Here is a 17,790-nt window from a genome sequence, read left to right as displayed (position 1 = left end):
GTTCAGGTTTTGTGATGGAGCTTCATTCAATGTCAGATTCAGTCCATGATCATGGTTATTTAAAGACGGAAATTTGTGTATAGGATGATGGATATTTGCAGCAATAATGTTTTGTATAGGATCATCGTTATCTGCAACAAGAATGTTCTTAGTATGAGCAATTTCCTCGGGCTGGTTCTTGCTTAGGTTCTTTGAGATAGCTTCATTCAATTTCAGGTTCAGTGCATGATCGATTTTATCTGCAGCAAGAAAGTTTTGTATAGGATGATGGTTATTTGTAGCAAGAAAGTTTTGTATAGGATGATGGTTATTGTAGCAAGAAAGTTATGTATAGGATCATCGTTATCTGCAGCAAGAAGGTTCTCAATATGAGCAACTTCCTCGGGCTGTTTCTGGTTCAGGTTCGGTAAGGGAGCTTCATTCAATGTCAAGTTCAGTCCATGATCATGGTTATCTGCAGCAAGAAAGTTCTGTATAGGATGATGGAGATTTGCAGCAAGAATGTTCTGTATAGGATCATCGTTATCTGCAGCAAGAAGGTTCTTAGTATGAGCAATTTCCTCGGGCTGGTTCTTGTTTAGGTTTTTTGAGATAGCTTCATTCAATGTCAGGTTCAGTGCATGATCGATTTTATCTGCAGCAAGATACTTTTGTATAGGATGATGGTTATTTATAGCAAGAAAGTTTTGTATAGGATGATGGTTATTTGTAGCATGAAAGTTATGTATAGGATCCTCGTTATCTGCAGCAAGAAGGTTCTCTATATGAGCAACTTCCTCGGGTTGTTTCTGGTTCAGGTTCTGTAAGGGAGCTTCATTCAATGTCAGGTTCAGTGCATGATCATGGATATTTGCAACAAGAAAGTTCTGTATAGGATGATAGTTATTTGCAGCAAGAAAGTTATGTATAGGATCATCGTTATCTGCAGCAAGAAGGTTCTCAATAATAGTAACTTCCTCGGGTTGGTTCTGGTTCAGGTTTTATGATGGAGCTTCATTCAATGTCAGATTCAGTCCATGATCATGGTTATTTAAAGACGGAAATTGTGTATAGGATGATGGATATTTGCAGCAATAATGTTTTGTATAGGATCATCGTTATCTGCAACAAGAATGTTCTTAGTATGAGCATTTTCCTCGGGCTGGTTCTTGCTTAGGTTCTTTGAGATAGCTTCATTCAATTTCAGGTTCAGTGCATGATCGATTTTATCTGCAGCAAGAAAGTTTTGTATAGGATGATGGTTATTTGTAGCAAGAAAGTTTTGTATAGGATGATGGTTATTTGTAGCAAGAAAGTTATGTATAGGATCATCGTTATCTGCAGCAAGAAGGTTCTCAATATGAGCAACTTCCTCGGGCTGTTTCTGGTTCAGGTTCGGTAAGGGAGCCTCATTCAATGTCAGGTTCAGTCCATGATCATGGTTATCTGCAGCAAGAAAGTTCTGTATAGGATGATGGAGATTTGCAGCAAGAATGTTCTGTATAGGATCATCGTTATCTGCAGCAAGAAGGTTCTTAGTATGAGCAATTTCCTCGGGCTGGTTCTTGTTTAGGTTTTTTGAGATAGCTTCATTCAATGTCAGGTTCAGTGCATGATCGATTTTATCTGCAGCAAGATACTTTTGTATAGGATGATGGTTATTTATAGCAAGAAAGTTTTGTATAGGATGATGGTTATTTGTAGCATGAAAGTTATGTATAGGATCATCGTTATCTGCAGCAAGAAGGTTCTCTATATGAGCAACTTCCTCGGGTTGTTTCTGGTTCAGGTTCTGTAAGGGAGCTTCATTCAATGTCAAGTTCAGTGCATGATCATGGTTATCTGTAACAAGAAAGTTCTGTATAGGATGATAGTTATTTGCAGTAAGATAGTTCTGTATAGGATTATCATTATATGCAGCAAGAAGGTTCTCAGTATGAGCAACTTCCTCGGGCTGGTTCTGGTTCAGGTTCTGTGAGGGAGCTACATTCAATGTCAGGTTCAGTGCATTATCATGGTTATCTGCAGCAAGAAAGATTTGTATAGGATGATGGTTATTTGCAGCAAGAAAGTTTGTATAGGATGATGGTTATCTGCAGCAAGAAGGTTCTCAGTACGAGCAACTTCCTCGGACTGGTTCTGGTTCAGGTTCTGTGAGGGAGCTTCATTCAATGTCAGGTTAAGTGCATGATCATGGTTATCTGCAGCAAGAAAGTTTTGTATAGGATGATGGTTATTTGCAGCAAGAAGTTCTGTATAGGATGATGGTTATCTGCAGCATGAAGGTTCTCAGTATGAGCAACTTCCTCGGGCTGGTTCTGGTTTAGGTTATGTAAGGGAGCTTCATTCAATGTCAGGTTCAGTGCATGATCATGGTTATATGTAAAAGATAGTACGGTATAGTATGATGGTTATTTGCAGCAAGAAAGTTATGTATAAGATCATCGTTATCTGTAACAAGAAGGTTCTCAGTATGATCGCCTTTCTCGAGCTGGTTCTGATTCAGGTTTTATGAGTAAGCTACATTCAATGTCAAGTTCAGCGCATGATCATAGTTATCTGCAGGAAGAAAGTTCTGTATAGGATGATGGTTATTTGCAGCAAGAAAGTTCTGTATAAGATCATCGTTATCTGCGGCAAGAAGGTTCTGAGTATGAGCACCTTCCTCGGGCTGGTTCTGGTTCAGGTTCCCTGAGGGAGCTTCATTCAATGTCAGGTTTAGTGCATGATCATGGTTATCTGCAGCAAGAAAGTTTGGTATAGGGTGATGGTTATTTGCAGCAAGAAAGTTCTGTATAAGATCATCGTTATCTGCAGCAAGAAGGTTCTCAGTATGATCGCCTTTCTCGGGCTGGTTCTTGTTCAGGTTTTTTGAGAGACCTTCATTCAATGTCAGGTTGAGTGCATGATCATGGTTATCTGTAGCAAGAAAGTTCTGTATAGGATGATGGTTATTTGCAGCAAGAAAGTTCTGTATAGGATCATCGTTATCTGCAACAAGAAGGTTCTCAATATGAGCAACTTCCTCGGGCTGGTTCTGGTTCAGGTTCTTTAAGGGAGCTTCATTCAATGTCAGGTTCAGTGCATGATCATGGATATTTGCAACAAGAAAGTTCTGTATAGGATGATAGTTATTTGCAGCAAGAAAGTTATGTATAGGATCATCGTTATCTGCAGCAAGAAGGTTCTCAATAATAGTAACTTCCTCGGGTTGGTTCTGGTTCAGGTTTTGTGATGGAGCTTCATTCAATGTCAGATTCAGTCCATGATCATGGTTATTTAAAGACGGAAATTTGTGTATAGGATGATGGATATTTGCAGCAATAATGTTTTGTATAGGATCATCGTTATCTGCAACAAGAATGTTCTTAGTATGAGCAATTCCTCGGGCTGGTTCTTGCTTAGGTTCTTTGAGATAACTTCATTCAATTTCAGGTTCAGTGCATGATCGATTTTATCTGCAGCAAGAAAGTTTTGTATAGGATGATGGTTATTTGTAGCAAGAAAGTTTTGTATAGGATGATGGTTATTTGTAGCAAGAAAGTTATGTATAGGATCATCGTTATCTGCAGCAAGAAGGTTCTCAATATGAGCAACTTCCTCGGGCTGTTTCTGGTTCAGGTTCGGTAAGGGAGCTTCATTCAATGTCAGGTTCAGTCCATGATCATGGTTATCTGCAGCAAGAAAGTTCTGTATAGGATGATGGAGATTTGCAGCAAGAATGTTCTGTATAGGATCATCGTTATCTGCAGCAAGAAGGTTCTTAGTATGAACAATTTCCTCGGGCTGGTTCTTGTTTAGGTTTTTTGAGATAGCTTCATTCAATGTCAGGTTCAGTGCATGATCGATTTTATCTGCAGCAAGATACTTTTGTATAGGATGATGGTTATTTATAGCAAGAAAGTTTTGTATAGGATGATGGTTATTTGTAGCATGAAAGTTATGTATAGGATCCTCGTTATCTGCAGCAAGAAGGTTCTCTATATGAGCAACTTCCTCGGGTTGTTTCTGGTTCAGGTTCTGTAAGGGAGCTTCATTCAATGTCAGGTTCAGTGCATGATCATGGATATTTGCAACAAGAAAGTTCTGTATAGGATGATAGTTATTTGCAGCAAGAAAGTTATGTATAGGATCATCGTTATCTGCAGCAAGAAGGTTCTCAATAATAGTAACTTCCTCGGGTTGGTTCTGGTTCAGGTTTTATGATGGAGCTTCATTCAATGTCAGATTCAGTCCATGATCATGGTTATTTAAAGACGGAAATTTGTGTATAGGATGATGGATATTTGCAGCAATAATGTTTTGTATAGGATCATCGTTATCTGCAACAAGAATGTTCTTAGTATGAGCATTTTCCTCGGGCTGGTTCTTGCTTAGGTTCTTTGAGATAGCTTCATTCAATTTCAGGTTCAGTGCATGATCGATTTTATCTGCAGCAAGAAAGTTTTGTATAGGATGATGGTTATTTGTAGCAAGAAAGTTTTGTATAGGATGATGGTTATTTGTAGCAAGAAAGTTATGTATAGGATCATCGTTATCTGCAGCAAGAAGGTTCTGATATTAGCAACTTCCTCGGGCTGTTTCTGGTTCAGGTTCGGTAAGGGAGCCTCATTCAATGTCAGGTTCAGTCCATGATCATGGTTATCTGCAGCAAGAAAGTTCTGTATAGGATGATGGAGATTTGCAGCAAGAATGTTCTGTATAGGATCATCGTTATCTGCAGCAAGAAGGTTCTTAGTATGAGCAATTTCCTCGGGCTGGTTCTTGTTTAGGTTTTTTGAGATAGCTTCATTCAATGTCAGGTTCAGTGCATGATCGATTTTATCTGCAGCAAGATACTTTTGTATAGGATGATGGTTATTTATAGCAAGAAAGTTTTGTATAGGATGATGGTTATTGTAGCATGAAAGTTATGTATAGGATCATCGTTATCTGCAGCAAGAAGGTTCTCTATATGAGCAACTTCCTCGGGTTGTTTCTGGTTCAGGTTCTGTAAGGGAGCTTCATTCAATGTCAAGTTCAGTGCATGATCATGGTTATCTGTAACAAGAAAGTTCTGTATAGGATGATAGTTATTTGCAGTAAGATAGTTCTGTATAGGATTATCATTATATGCAGCAAGAAGGTTCTCAGTATGAGCAACTTCCTCGGGCTGGTTCTGGTTCAGGTTCTGTGAGGGAGCTACATTCAATGTCAGGTTCAGTGCATTATCATGGTTATCTGCAGCAAGAAAGATTTGTATAGAATGATGGTTATTTGCAGCAAGAAGTTCTGTATAGGATGATGGTTATCTGCAGCATGAAGGTTCTCAGTATGAGCAACTTCCTCGGGCTGGTTCTGGTTTAGGTTATGTAAGGGAGCTTCATTCAATGTCAGGTTCAGTGCATGATCATGGTTATATGTAAAAGATAGTACGGTATAGTATGATGGTTATTTGCAGCAAGAAAGTTATGTATAAGATCATCGTTATCTGTAACAAGAAGGTTCTCAGTATGATCGCCTTTCTCGAGCTGGTTCTGATTCAGGTTTTATGAGTAAGCTACATTCAATGTCAAGTTCAGCGCATGATCATAGTTATCTGCAGGAAGAAAGTTCTGTATAGGATGATGGTTATTTGCAGCAAGAAAGTTCTGTATAAGATCATCGTTATCTGCGGCAAGAAGGTTCTGAGTATGAGCACCTTCCTCGGGCTGGTTCTGGTTCAGGTTCCCTGAGGGAGCTTCATTCAATGTCAGGTTTAGTGCATGATCATGGTTATCTGCAGCAAGAAAGTTTGGTATAGGGTGATGGTTATTTGCAGCAAGAAAGTTCTGTATAAGATCATCGTTATCTGCAGCAAGAAGGTTCTCAGTATGATCGCCTTTCTCGGGCTGGTTCTTGTTCAGGTTTTTGAGAGACCTTCATTCAATGTCAGGTTGAGTGCATGATCATGGTTATCTGTAGCAAGAAAGTTCTGTATAGGATGATGGTTATTTGCAGCAAGAAAGTTCTGTATAGGATCATCGTTATCTGCAACAAGAAGGTTCTCAATATGAGCAACTTCCTCGGGCTGGTTCTGGTTCAGGTTCTTTAAGGGAGCTTCATTCAATGTCAGGTTCAGTGCATGATCATGGATATTTGCAACAAGAAAGTTCTGTATAGGATGATAGTTATTTGCAGCAAGAAAGTTATGTATAGGATCATCGTTATCTGCAGCAAGAAGGTTCTCAATAATAGTAACTTCCTCGGGTTGGTTCTGGTTCAGGTTTGTGATGGAGCTTCATTCAATGTCAGATTCAGTCCATGATCATGGTTATTTAAAGACGGAAATTTGTGTATAGGATGATGGATATTTGCAGCAATAATGTTTTGTATAGGATCATCGTTATCTGCAACAAGAATGTTCTTAGTATGAGCAATTTCCTCGGGCTGGTTCTTGCTTAGGTTCTTTGAGATAACTTCATTCAATTTCAGGTTCAGTGCATGATCGATTTTATCTGCAGCAAGAAAGTTTTGTATAGGATGATGGTTATTTGTAGCAAGAAAGTTTTGTATAGGATGATGGTTATTTGTAGCAAGAAAGTTATGTATAGGATCATCGTTATCTGCAGCAAGAAGGTTCTCAATATGAGCAACTTCCTCGGGCTGTTTCTGGTTCAGGTTCGGTAAGGGAGCTTCATTCAATGTCAGGTTCAGTCCATGATCATGGTTATCTGCAGCAAGAAAGTTCTGTATAGGATGATGGAGATTTGCAGCAAGAATGTTCTGTATAGGATCATCGTTATCTGCAGCAAGAAGGTTCTTAGTATGAGCAATTTCCTCGGGCTGGTTCTTGTTTAGGTTTTTTGAGATAGCTTCATTCAATGTCAGGTTCAGTGCAAGATCGATTTTATCTGCAGCAAGATACTTTTGTATAGGATGATGGTTATTTATAGCAAGAAAGTTTTGTATAGGATGATGGTTATTTGTAGCATGAAAGTTATGTATAGGATCATCGTTATCTGCAGCAAGAAGGTTCTCTATATGAGCAACTTCCTCGGGTTGTTTCTGGTTCAGGTTCTGTAAGGGAGCTTCATTCAATGTCAGGTTCAGTGCATGATCATGGTTATCTGTAACAAGAAAGTTCTGTATAGGATGATAGTTATTTGCAGCAAGAAAGTTCTGTATAGGATTATCATTATCTGCAGCAAGAAGGTTCTCAGTATGAGCAACTTCCTCGGGCTGGTTCTGGTTCAGGTTCTGTGAGGGAGCTACATTCAATGTCAGGTTCAGTGCATTATCATGGTTATCTGCAGCAAGAAAGATTTGTATAGGATGATGGTTATTTGCAGCAAGAAAGTTTTGTATAGGATGATGGTTATCTGCAGCAAGAAGGTTCTCAGTACGAGCAACTTCCTCGGACTGGTTCTGGTTCAGGTTCTGTGAGGGTGCTTCATTCAATGTCAGGTTAAGTGCATGATCATGGTTATCTGCAGCAAGAAAGTTTTGTATAGGATGATGGTTATTTGCAGCAAGAAGTTCTGTATAGGATGATGGTTATCTGCAGCATGAAGGTTCTCAGTATGAGCAACTTCCTCGGGCTGGTTCTGGTTTAGGTTATGTAAGGGAGCTTCATTCAATGTCAGGTTCAGTGCATGATCATGGTTATATGTAACAAGATAGTACGGTATAGTATGATGGTTATTTGCAGCAAGAAAGTTATGTATAAGATCATCGTTATCTGTAACAAGAAGGTTCTCAGTATGATCGCCTTTCTCGAGCTGGTTCTGATTCAGGTTCTATGAGTGAGCTACATTGAATGTCAGGTTCAACGCATGATCATAGTTATCTGCAGGAAGAAAGTTTTGTATAGGATGATGGTTATTTGCAGCAAGAAAGTTCTGTATAAGATCATCGTTATCTGCAGCAAGAAGGTTCTGAGTATGAGCAACTTCCTCGGGCTGGTTCTGGTTCAGGTTCCCTGAGGGAGCTTCATTCAATGTCAGGTTCAGTGCATGATCATGGTTATCTGCAGCAAGAAAGTTCGGTATAGGGTGATGGTTATTTGCAGCAAGAAAGTTCTGTATAAGATCATCGTTATCTGCAGCAAGAAGGTTCTCAGTATGATCGCCTTTCTCGGGCTGGTTCTGGTTCAGGATCTATGAGGAAGTTTCATTCAATGTCAGGTTGAGTGCATGATCATGGTTATCTGTAGGAAGAAAGTTCTGTATAGGATGATGGTTATTTGCAGCAAGAAAGTTCTGTATAGGATCATCGTTATCTGCAGCAAGAAGGTTCTCAATATGAGCAACTTCCTCGGGTTGGTTCTGGTTCAGGTTCCCTGAGGGAGCTTCATTCAATGTCAGGTTTAGTGAATGATCATGGTTATCTGCAGCAAGAAAGTTCGGTATAGGGTGATGGTTATTTGCAGCAAGAATGTTCTGTATAAGATCATCGTTATCTGCAGCAAGAAGGTTCTCAGTATGATCGCCTTTCTCGGGCTGGTTCTGGTTCAGGATCTATGAGGAAGTTTCATTCAATGTCAGGTTGAGTGCATGATCATGGTTATCTGTAGCAAGAAAGTTCTGTATAGGATGATGGTTATTTGCAGCAAGAAAGTTCTGTATAGGATCATCGTTATCTGCAGCAAGAAGGTTCTCAATATGAGCAACTTCCTCGGGTTGGTTCTGGTTCAGGTTTTCTGTGTGAGCTTCATTCAATGTCAGATCCAGTCAATGATCATGGTTATCTACAGCAAGAAAGTTCTGTATAGGATGATGGATATTTGCAGCAAGAATGTTCTGTATAGGATCATCGTTATCTGCAGCAAGAATGTTCTTAGTATGAGCAATTTCCTCGGGCTGGTTCTTGTTTAGGTTCTTTGAGATAGCTTCATTCAATTTCAGGTTCAGTGCATGATCGATTTTATCTGCAGCAAGAAAGTTTTGTATAGGATGATGGTTATTTGTAGCAAGAAAGTTGTGTATAGGATCATCGTTATCTGCAGCAAGAAGGTTCTCAATATGAGCATCTTCCTCGGGCTGTTTCTGGTTCAGGTTCGGTAAGGGAGCTTCATTCAATGTCAGGTTCAGTGCATGATCATGGTTATCTGCAACAAGAAAGTTATGTATAGGATGATAGTTATTTGCAGCAAGAAATTTCTGTATAGGATTATCATTATCTGCAGCAAGAAGGTTCTCAGTATGAGCAACTTCCTCGGGCTGGTTCTGGTTCAGGTTCTGTGAGGGAGCTACATTCAATGTTAGGTTCAGTGCATTATCATGGTTATCTGCAGCAAGAAATATTCTTATAGGATGATGGTTATTTGCAGCAAGAAAGTTTTGTATAGGATGATGGTTATCTGCAGCAAGAAGGTTCTCAGTATGAGCGACTTCCTCGGGCTGGTTCTGGTTCAGGTTCTGTGAGGGAGCTTCATTCAATGTTAGGTTAAGTGCATGATCATGGTTATCTACAGCAAGAAAGTTTTGTATACGATGATGGTTATTTGCAGCAAGAAGGTTCTCAGTATGAGCAACTTCCTCGGGCTGGTTCTGGTTTAGGTTATGTTAGGGAGCTTCATTCAATGTCAGGATCAGTGCATGATCATGTTTATATGCAACAAGAAAGTTCGGTAGAGTATGATGGTTATTTGCAGCAAGAAAGTTCTGTATAAGATCATCGTTATCTGCAGCAAGAAGGTTCTCAGTATGAGCGACTTCCTCGGGCTGGTTCTGGCTCAGGTTCTGTGAGGGAGTTTCATTCAATGTCAGGTTCAGTGCATGATCATGGTTATATGCAGCAAGAAAGTTCTGTACAGGATGATGGTTATTTGCAACAAGAAAGTTATGTATAGGATCATCGTTATCTGCAACAAGAAGGTTCTCAATATGAGTAACTTCCTCGGGTTGGTTCTGGTTCAGGTTTTGTGATGGATCTCCATTCAATGTTAGATTCAGTCCATGATCATGGTTATCTACAGCAAGAAAGTTCTGTATAGGATGATGGATATTTGCAGCAAGAATGTTCTGTATAGGATCATCGTTATCTGCAGCAAGAAGGTTCTTAGTATGAGCAATTTCCTCGAGCTGGTTCTTCTTCAAGTTCTTTGAGAGAGCTTCATTCAAAGTCAGGTTCAGTGCAGGATAATGGTTATCTGCAGCAAGAAAGTTTTGTATAGGATGACGGTTATTTGCAGCAAGAATGTTATGTATAGGATCATCGTTATCTGCAGCAAGAAGGTTCTCAATATGAGCAACTTCCTCGGGCTGGTTCTGGTTCAGGTTCGTTAAGGGAGCTTCATTCAATTTCAGGTTCAGTGCATGATCATGGTTATCTGCAACAAGAAAGTTTTGTATAAGATGATATTTATTTGCAGCAACAAAGTTCTGTATAGGATCATTGTTATCTGCAGCAAGAAGGTTCTCACTATGAGCAACTTCCTCGGGCTGGTTCTGGTTTAGGTTCTGTGAGGGAGCTTCATTCAATGTCAGGTACAGTACATAATTATGGTTATCTATAGCAAGAAAGTTTTGTAAAGGATGATGGTAATTTGCAGCAAGAAAGTTCTGTATAAGATAATCGTTATCTGCAGCAAGAAGGTTCTCAGTATGAGCACCTTTCTCGGGCTGGTTCTGATTCAGGTTCTATGAGTGAGCTACATTCAATGTCAAGTTCAGCGCATGATCATAGTTATCTGCAGGAAGAAAGTTCTGTATAGGATGATGGTTATTTGCAGCAAAAAAGTTTTGTATAAGATCATCGTTATCTGCAGCAAGAAGGTTCTGAGTATGAGCAACTTCCTCGGGATGGTTCTGGTTCAGGTTCCCTGAGGGAGCTTCATTCAATGTGAGGTTTAGTGCATGATCATGGTTATCTGCAGCAAGAAAGTTCGGTATAGGATGATGGTTATTTGCAGCAAGAAAGTTATGTATAAGATCATCGTTATCTGCAGCAAGAAGGTTCTCAGTATGGTCGCCTTTCTCGGGCTGGTTCTAGTTCAGGATCTGTGAGGGTGTTTCATTCAATGTCAGGTTGAGTGCATGATCATGGTTATCTGCAGCAAGAAAGCTCTGTATAGGATGATGGTTATTTGCAGCAAGAAAGTTCTGTATAGGATCATCGTTATCTGCAGCAAGAAGGTTCTCAATATGAGCAACTTCCTCGGGCTGGTTTTGGTTCAGGTTCAGGTTCTGTGATGAAGCTTCATTCAATGTCAGGTTCAGTCCATGATCATGGTTATCTGCAGCGAGGAAGTTCTATATAGGATGATGGATATTTGCAGCAAAAATGTTCTGTATAAGATCATCGTTATCTGCAACAAGAAGGTTCTTAGTATGAGCAATTTCCTCGAGCTGGTTCTTGTTTAGGTTCTTTGAGATATCTATATTCAATGTCAGGTTCAGTGCACGATCATTGTTATCTGCAGAAAGAAAGTTTTGTGAAGGATGATGGTTATTTGCAGCAAGAAAGTTCTGTATAGGATGATGGTTATCTGCAGCAAGAAGGTTCTCAGTATGAGCAACTTCCTCGAAATGGTTCTGGTTTAGGTTCTGTGAGGGAGCTTCACTCAATGTCAGGTTCAGTACATGATCATGGTTATCTATAGCAAGAAATTTTTGTAAAGGATGATGGTTATTTGCAGCAAGAAAGTTCTGTATAAGATAATCGTTATCTGCAGCAAGAAGGTTCTCAGTATTAGCACCTTTCTCGGGATGGTTCTGATTCAGGTTCTATGAGTGAGCTACATTCAATGTCAAGTTCAGCGCATGATCATAGTTATCTGCAGGAAGAAAGTTCTGTATAGGATGATGGTTATTTACAGCAAAAAAGTTCTATATAAGATCATCGTTATCTGCAGCAAGAAGGTTCTGAGTATGAGCAACTTCCTCGGGCTGTTTCTTGTTCAGGTTCCCTGAGGGAGCTTCATTCAATGTCAGGTTTAGTGCATGATCATGGTTATCTGCAGCAAGAAAGTTTAGTATAGGATGATGGTTATTTGGAGCAAGAAAGTTATGTATAAGATCATCGTTATCTGCAGCAAGAAGGTTCTCAGTATGATCGCCTTTCTCGGGCTGGTTCTGGTTCAGGATCTGTGAGGGAGTTTCATTCAATGTCAGGTTGAGTGCATGATCATGGTTATCTGCAGCAAGAAAGTTCTGTATAGGATGATGGTTATTTGCAGCAAGAAAGTTCTGTATAGGATCATCGTTATCTGCAGCAAGAAGGTTCTCAATATGAGCAACTTCCTCGGGCTGGTTTTGGTTCAGGTTCAGGTTCTGTGATGGAGCTTCATTCAGGTTTAGGTTCTTTGAGATAGCTTCATTCAATGTCAGGTTCAGTGCACGATCATTGTTATCTGCAGAAAGAAAGTTTTGTGAAGGATGATGGTTATTTGCAGCAAGAAAGTTTTGTATAGGATGATGGTTATCTGCAGCAAGAAGGTTCTCAGTATGAGCAACTTCCTCGGGCTGATTCTGGTTTAGGTTCTGTGAGGGAGCTTCATTCAATGTCAGGTTCAGTACATGATCATGGTTATCTATAGCAAGAAAGTTTTGTAAAGGATGATGGTTATTTGCAGCAAGAAAGTTCTGTATAAGATAATCGTTATCTGCAGCAAGAAGGTTCTCAGTATGAGCACCTTTCTCGGGCTGGTTTTGATTCAGGTTCTATGAGTGAGCTACATTCAATGTCAAGTTAAGCGCATGATCATAGTTATCTGCAGGAAGAAAGTTCTGAATAGGATGATGGTTATTTGCAGCAAGAAAGTTCTGTGAGGGAGCTTCATTCAATGTCAGGTTCAGTGCATGATCATGGTTATTTGCAACAAGAAAGTTTTGTATAGGATGATAATTATTTGCAGCAAGAAAATTATGTATAGGATCATCGTTATCTGCAGCAAGAAGGTTCTCAATATGAGTAACTTCATCGGGTTGGTTCTGGTTCAGGTTTTGTGATGGAGCTTCATTCAATGTCAGATTCAGTCCATGATCATGGTTATCTACAGACGGAAAGTTCTGTATAGGATGATGGATATTTGCACGAAGAATGTTCTGTATAGGATCATCGTTATCTGCAACAAGAAGGTTCTTAGTATGAGCAATTTCCTCGGGCTGGTTCTTGTTTAGGTTCTTTGAGATAACTTCATTCAATGTCAGGTTTAGTGCATGATCGATTTTATCTGCAGCAAGAAAGTTTTGTATAGGATGATGGTTATTTGTAGCAAGAAAGTTTTGTATAGGATGATGGTTATTTGTAGCAAGAAAGTTATGTATAGGATCATCGTTATCTGCAACAAGAAGGTTCTCAATATGAGCAACTTCCTCGGGCTGTTTCTGGTTCAGGTTCTGTAAGGGAGCTTCATTCAATGTCAGGTTCAGTGCATGATCATGGTTATCTGCAACAAGAAAGTTCTGTATAGGATGATAGTTATTTGCAGCAAGAAAGTTCTGTATAGGATTATCATTATCTGCAGCAAGAAGGTTCTCAGTATTAGCAACTTCCTCGGGCTGGTTCAGGTTCAGGTTCTGTGAGGGAGCTACATTCAATGTCAGGTTCAGTGCATTATCATGGTTACCTGCAGCAAGAAAGATTTGTATAGGATGATGGTTATTTGCAGCAAGAAAGTTCTGTATATGTCGCATTACGCGAAAAACCGGCGGGAAACAAGAAACAACAGAGCCGCCACCGTGCGTTATTTATCCCAAAAGAGGGAAAGGAAACGCTCAGAGTAAACCTGGAAAAGACATGGTCTCGCGACCAAAGAGAACGGGATCGGGAGTCGGTTATGCGAAGGGAAGGTATTAGCACCCCTACGCATCCGTCGTACTCGACGGGATCCACGCACAATAGGAAGGAAAATGGTTGCTAAACACTGCTCAAACACACATACACACTGGCTGAAAGAGACACAAGGAAACAGACTGAAACTGACTCGGCACGATATCGCATCCTGGGCCTACTTAGTCTATCAGGCATAGACATCAGAGTCGAAGTAGTTCGGACTGGGGAAACGACACATGCTCGCTAGGATATCGCATCCTATGCATACGTATCTCCTTGGGACGAAGGAGAATCAGAGCATTCGTAGCTCGGCTGACACGCACACAAACAAACACAGGCAAAGGCAAACATGGAGCCCGAATGCCAATCGCTGGACTTACATCAGCATCCGAACCAAACAAACACACACAGGAAACCAACCGCCAATCGCTGGACTTACGTCGGACTCCAACCAGAACACACACAAGGGTGGTTAAGACACAGAGGGTGAGAAAAGAAAAAGGGCGGAAAAAGAAAAAAAAGCGCCCGGAGAGATCAGCTCATCTCCTGCCTACGTACCTCATCTGGTATGAGGATCAGGGCGACGTAGTTCCCCTACGCAGGGAAAAAGGACTAGCCTAACCAGATAACAGAGGGAGACACAACACTAGGGAGACTACGACTCGAGCCTAGATGTTGTCATGCAAAGTCATCCCTAAGTTAAGGTTTCTAGCTAACTTGCACAGGAAGCAAGCCTATCCTAAACATGACTTGCACAGGAAGCAAGCCACACCTAACCCAACTTGCACAGGAAGCAAGAAGGGTCTCGATTGCAACTAGGGCAAGAGAAAGGGGAGGTCTCAATCGCAACGAGGGCGAGAGAAAAGAATTAGTGTTAGTTGTTAGTCAAACTCGACAAGACATCGCATCTCGTGCCTACGTATCTCATCTGGACATGAGAATCAGAGTTGCCGTAGTTCGGCTAAACTATTCCCGTTGGTTTGTGTTTTTTAAGTGGACAACGTCACTGCGCAATCTACCTGATGCTCGACCTTGGGAGACTTACTCACCTGTAGTAGAAGGAGTTAACGTATCCTTAAGAGGGGATAATGTTTGTTTGTGTTTTAGGAAAGCTCAAGCAAGAAAGGAAGTCCTATACGAAGGAACCGTGCTACCTTAATTGACATGCAAACGAGACTACGCGGAGTCTAGCAAACCTAGGGGATACAATCACACCACACAAGCACATACAACATGAAATAAACACACCAACAAGGGGCTCAAACATCAAGGCTAGGTTTTAGTCGAGGGGTCATATCAACCTCAACAAACAAACCACTGGAACTGGGTAGTGTTAGCTCTTAACCTTGCCATTGAGGGGCTAAGGTGAAGCAGATGAAAGGTGAGTGAAGATAAGACTTCACAGCTCTTATCCCTGGCCTGGGAGAGCTTAAGACAAGAATGTGTGGGTTCAGAAAGGGGGAACCCTTCTACACATTTGATACTGACTCAACTGTACAATTGTACAAGATCTTGGGTTTGTATCTGCAATGCATCAACACAGTGGTGTGAGCAAAGCAGATGACACACAGAATAGCAGGGGATAGGTTGCATATCCCTTGGGTTCTGCCAATTGCCTCTTCACTTAGGAGGTCTTTGACTCTATACAAGGACAAATGTAAACAGTCACAAACATTGCCTCTTAAGGAGGACTTCAGACAGTTGCCTGGCCAAGTAACAGGCCAGGTCTTCCAGACTACATGAAGATTAGAAATATACCTCAATGCGAATTGCTTATACAAGCAAAGCAAAGCAAAAGTTCACAAGGAACTGAGCAACTAAAAGCACTTGATTTTGAAACAATGAGTGAAACAGTTGTTGTTTGATGTTGTAAGCTCGAAACAGATGAAGGTTTAAGCTCCAGATGATGAATGGTTAAGATGTTTAACTCAGTGATGCTTGAAACAAAACAAATCGAACTCTGCCATTGATGAATGCTTGGAGAAACAGAGCTCGAAATTGTTGTTCCAGTTGTGAAATGAAGCTTGTACTATGCTCAAAAGGATGGTGAGTGGTGAGGTAAATGGCCAGGGCTCGAGTGCTTGAGGTTTGTTAACAGAAAATTCCAAAATGAGAGAAAATGAGCATTGAGAGAAAGATGGTTTTTCTGTATTCAAATGGTGGCTGCTAGGGTTGCAAAATGATCAGAAAATGAGTTTATATCTTCTGTTTATGGTTTACTTAATGAGTGTTAAACACAAATTAACTTAATGAAGCATTTTGCTAAATGGCCATTTTGGTTCATATGGTGAGGTGTAATGGTAGGAGCACGAAAATTGGGCCTTCCACAAGTCACAAACAACATTTCAGAACTTAATTGAATGGCAAAATGTATTAAAATTGGTTATTTCAAAATTTCACTTATGCACCATACTTGAAATTAATCATGATAGTTAAAAAATGCCATTTTAATCCATGAGGTTTTGGTGCATGAGGGTTACATTTTTGGAAAGAGGAGGTCAAATGTGACTTGTTGGAAAAAACCTCACCAAATTTGGCCAAATGGTTTGAGAGATATGGCCTTTTGAAGTTCAAGAATTTTTGAAAATGAATTGATCATATCTTGCAAACCATACATGGGAATTAAGAGTTCTTGGACTTTTTGGAAATGGGAGAACAAGATCTTCAACTTTCATGTTGGGCAAAAATTCATTTGAAGCTTGTATCATGATGTAAGTTTGGGATCAAGAAGTTTCCATTTTTGGCAAATTCCAATTACAGGTCAAGTTTCTATTTCTGGAAATTTCTTGTCTGACTTTATTTTCTTCAATGTGGATGCTTGACATGATATATGAAGCTTGTATAGACATGAATGAGACCTCTCAGACAAAATCCCATCATCAAATCCCTGATTAAATGGACAGTTGACCAAGTTTGACTTTTTAGGGTTTCTGACTGACTATGCATTGACTGATGACTTCTGAACATCCAACCCTTGACCAAAACACTTCAAATGGATCCCCAAGTCATGTGAACATGTTGGACCAACCCTAGGGCCTTGGCTCAATGAAAAAATGTACTTGCTTGCTTGACTGACTGATCTCCTGACCAGTTTGACCTAATTCTTCTGATGATCTTGCACTTGAGGCAAAGGGACAATGCAATGCTATGCAGTGGACCAAATTATGTTATGACCTAATATGAGAATGTATGTACAATGACAGGTGCAAATTTGAGGTGCTACAGCTGCCCCTATTCAATCAGCTGGGAACCCGAACGGATGATAGGAATGGCTGTCAGACTTTCAGGGTAAACAGGGATTGAATACTAAAGAACCGTAGAATTTGCACAAACTGGATATAATACAAGAATGCCTGTCAGGATCGGCAAAGAAACAGTCTTGAAAGAAAAATCCGTCTGGAACGGAAAAAAGAAATCGGCCTGAATACCGAAACAGAAACGTCGACCTGGATACCAAAATAAATGGTAACACAGGGATAACCACGGCCTGAGCGCCGCTCGTCAGTCTGAATACTGAGCATCGGAATATGAGAGATTTGATGTCGATCCGAAACATCGGAAATTGGCCTGGATGCCACTTCGGTCTGAACACCGGAAAATTGGCCTGAGTGCCATAAGTACATCGACCTGATCGTCGGAAACTTCTTCGGTCTGAATACCGGAAAAAACATAAGTACATCGACCTGATCGTCGGAAACTTCTTCGGTCTGAATACCGGAAAAAACATAAGTACATCGACCTGATCGTCGGAAACTTCTTCGGTCTGAATACCGGAAAAAACATAAGTACATCGACCTGATCGTCGGAAACTTCTTCGGTCTGAATACCGGAAAAAACATAAGTACATCGACCTGATCGTCGGAAACTTCTTCGGTCTGAATACCGGAAAAATTGGCCTGAGTGCCAAAGCGTGAATTGGTTTGTGTTCCAAAACACTCAACATCCTGAAGAGGGCTAGAAAAGCAAACTTGTTAAAGGATGGACATTCGATTCCACCAAGAATACGAATCTTACTCGACTGGGGAGGACGACTTCGACCCAAGAGCGCATGAGACATATTATCTATAGCCGTCA

This window comes from Lathyrus oleraceus, chromosome 3, assembly GCF_024323335.1.
Source record: "Lathyrus oleraceus cultivar Zhongwan6 chromosome 3, CAAS_Psat_ZW6_1.0, whole genome shotgun sequence".
NCBI classification, from domain to species: Eukaryota; Viridiplantae; Streptophyta; class Magnoliopsida; order Fabales; family Fabaceae; genus Lathyrus; species Lathyrus oleraceus.
The sequence above is the reverse complement of the archived record's forward strand: the minus strand, read 5'-3'. Positions refer to the sequence as shown.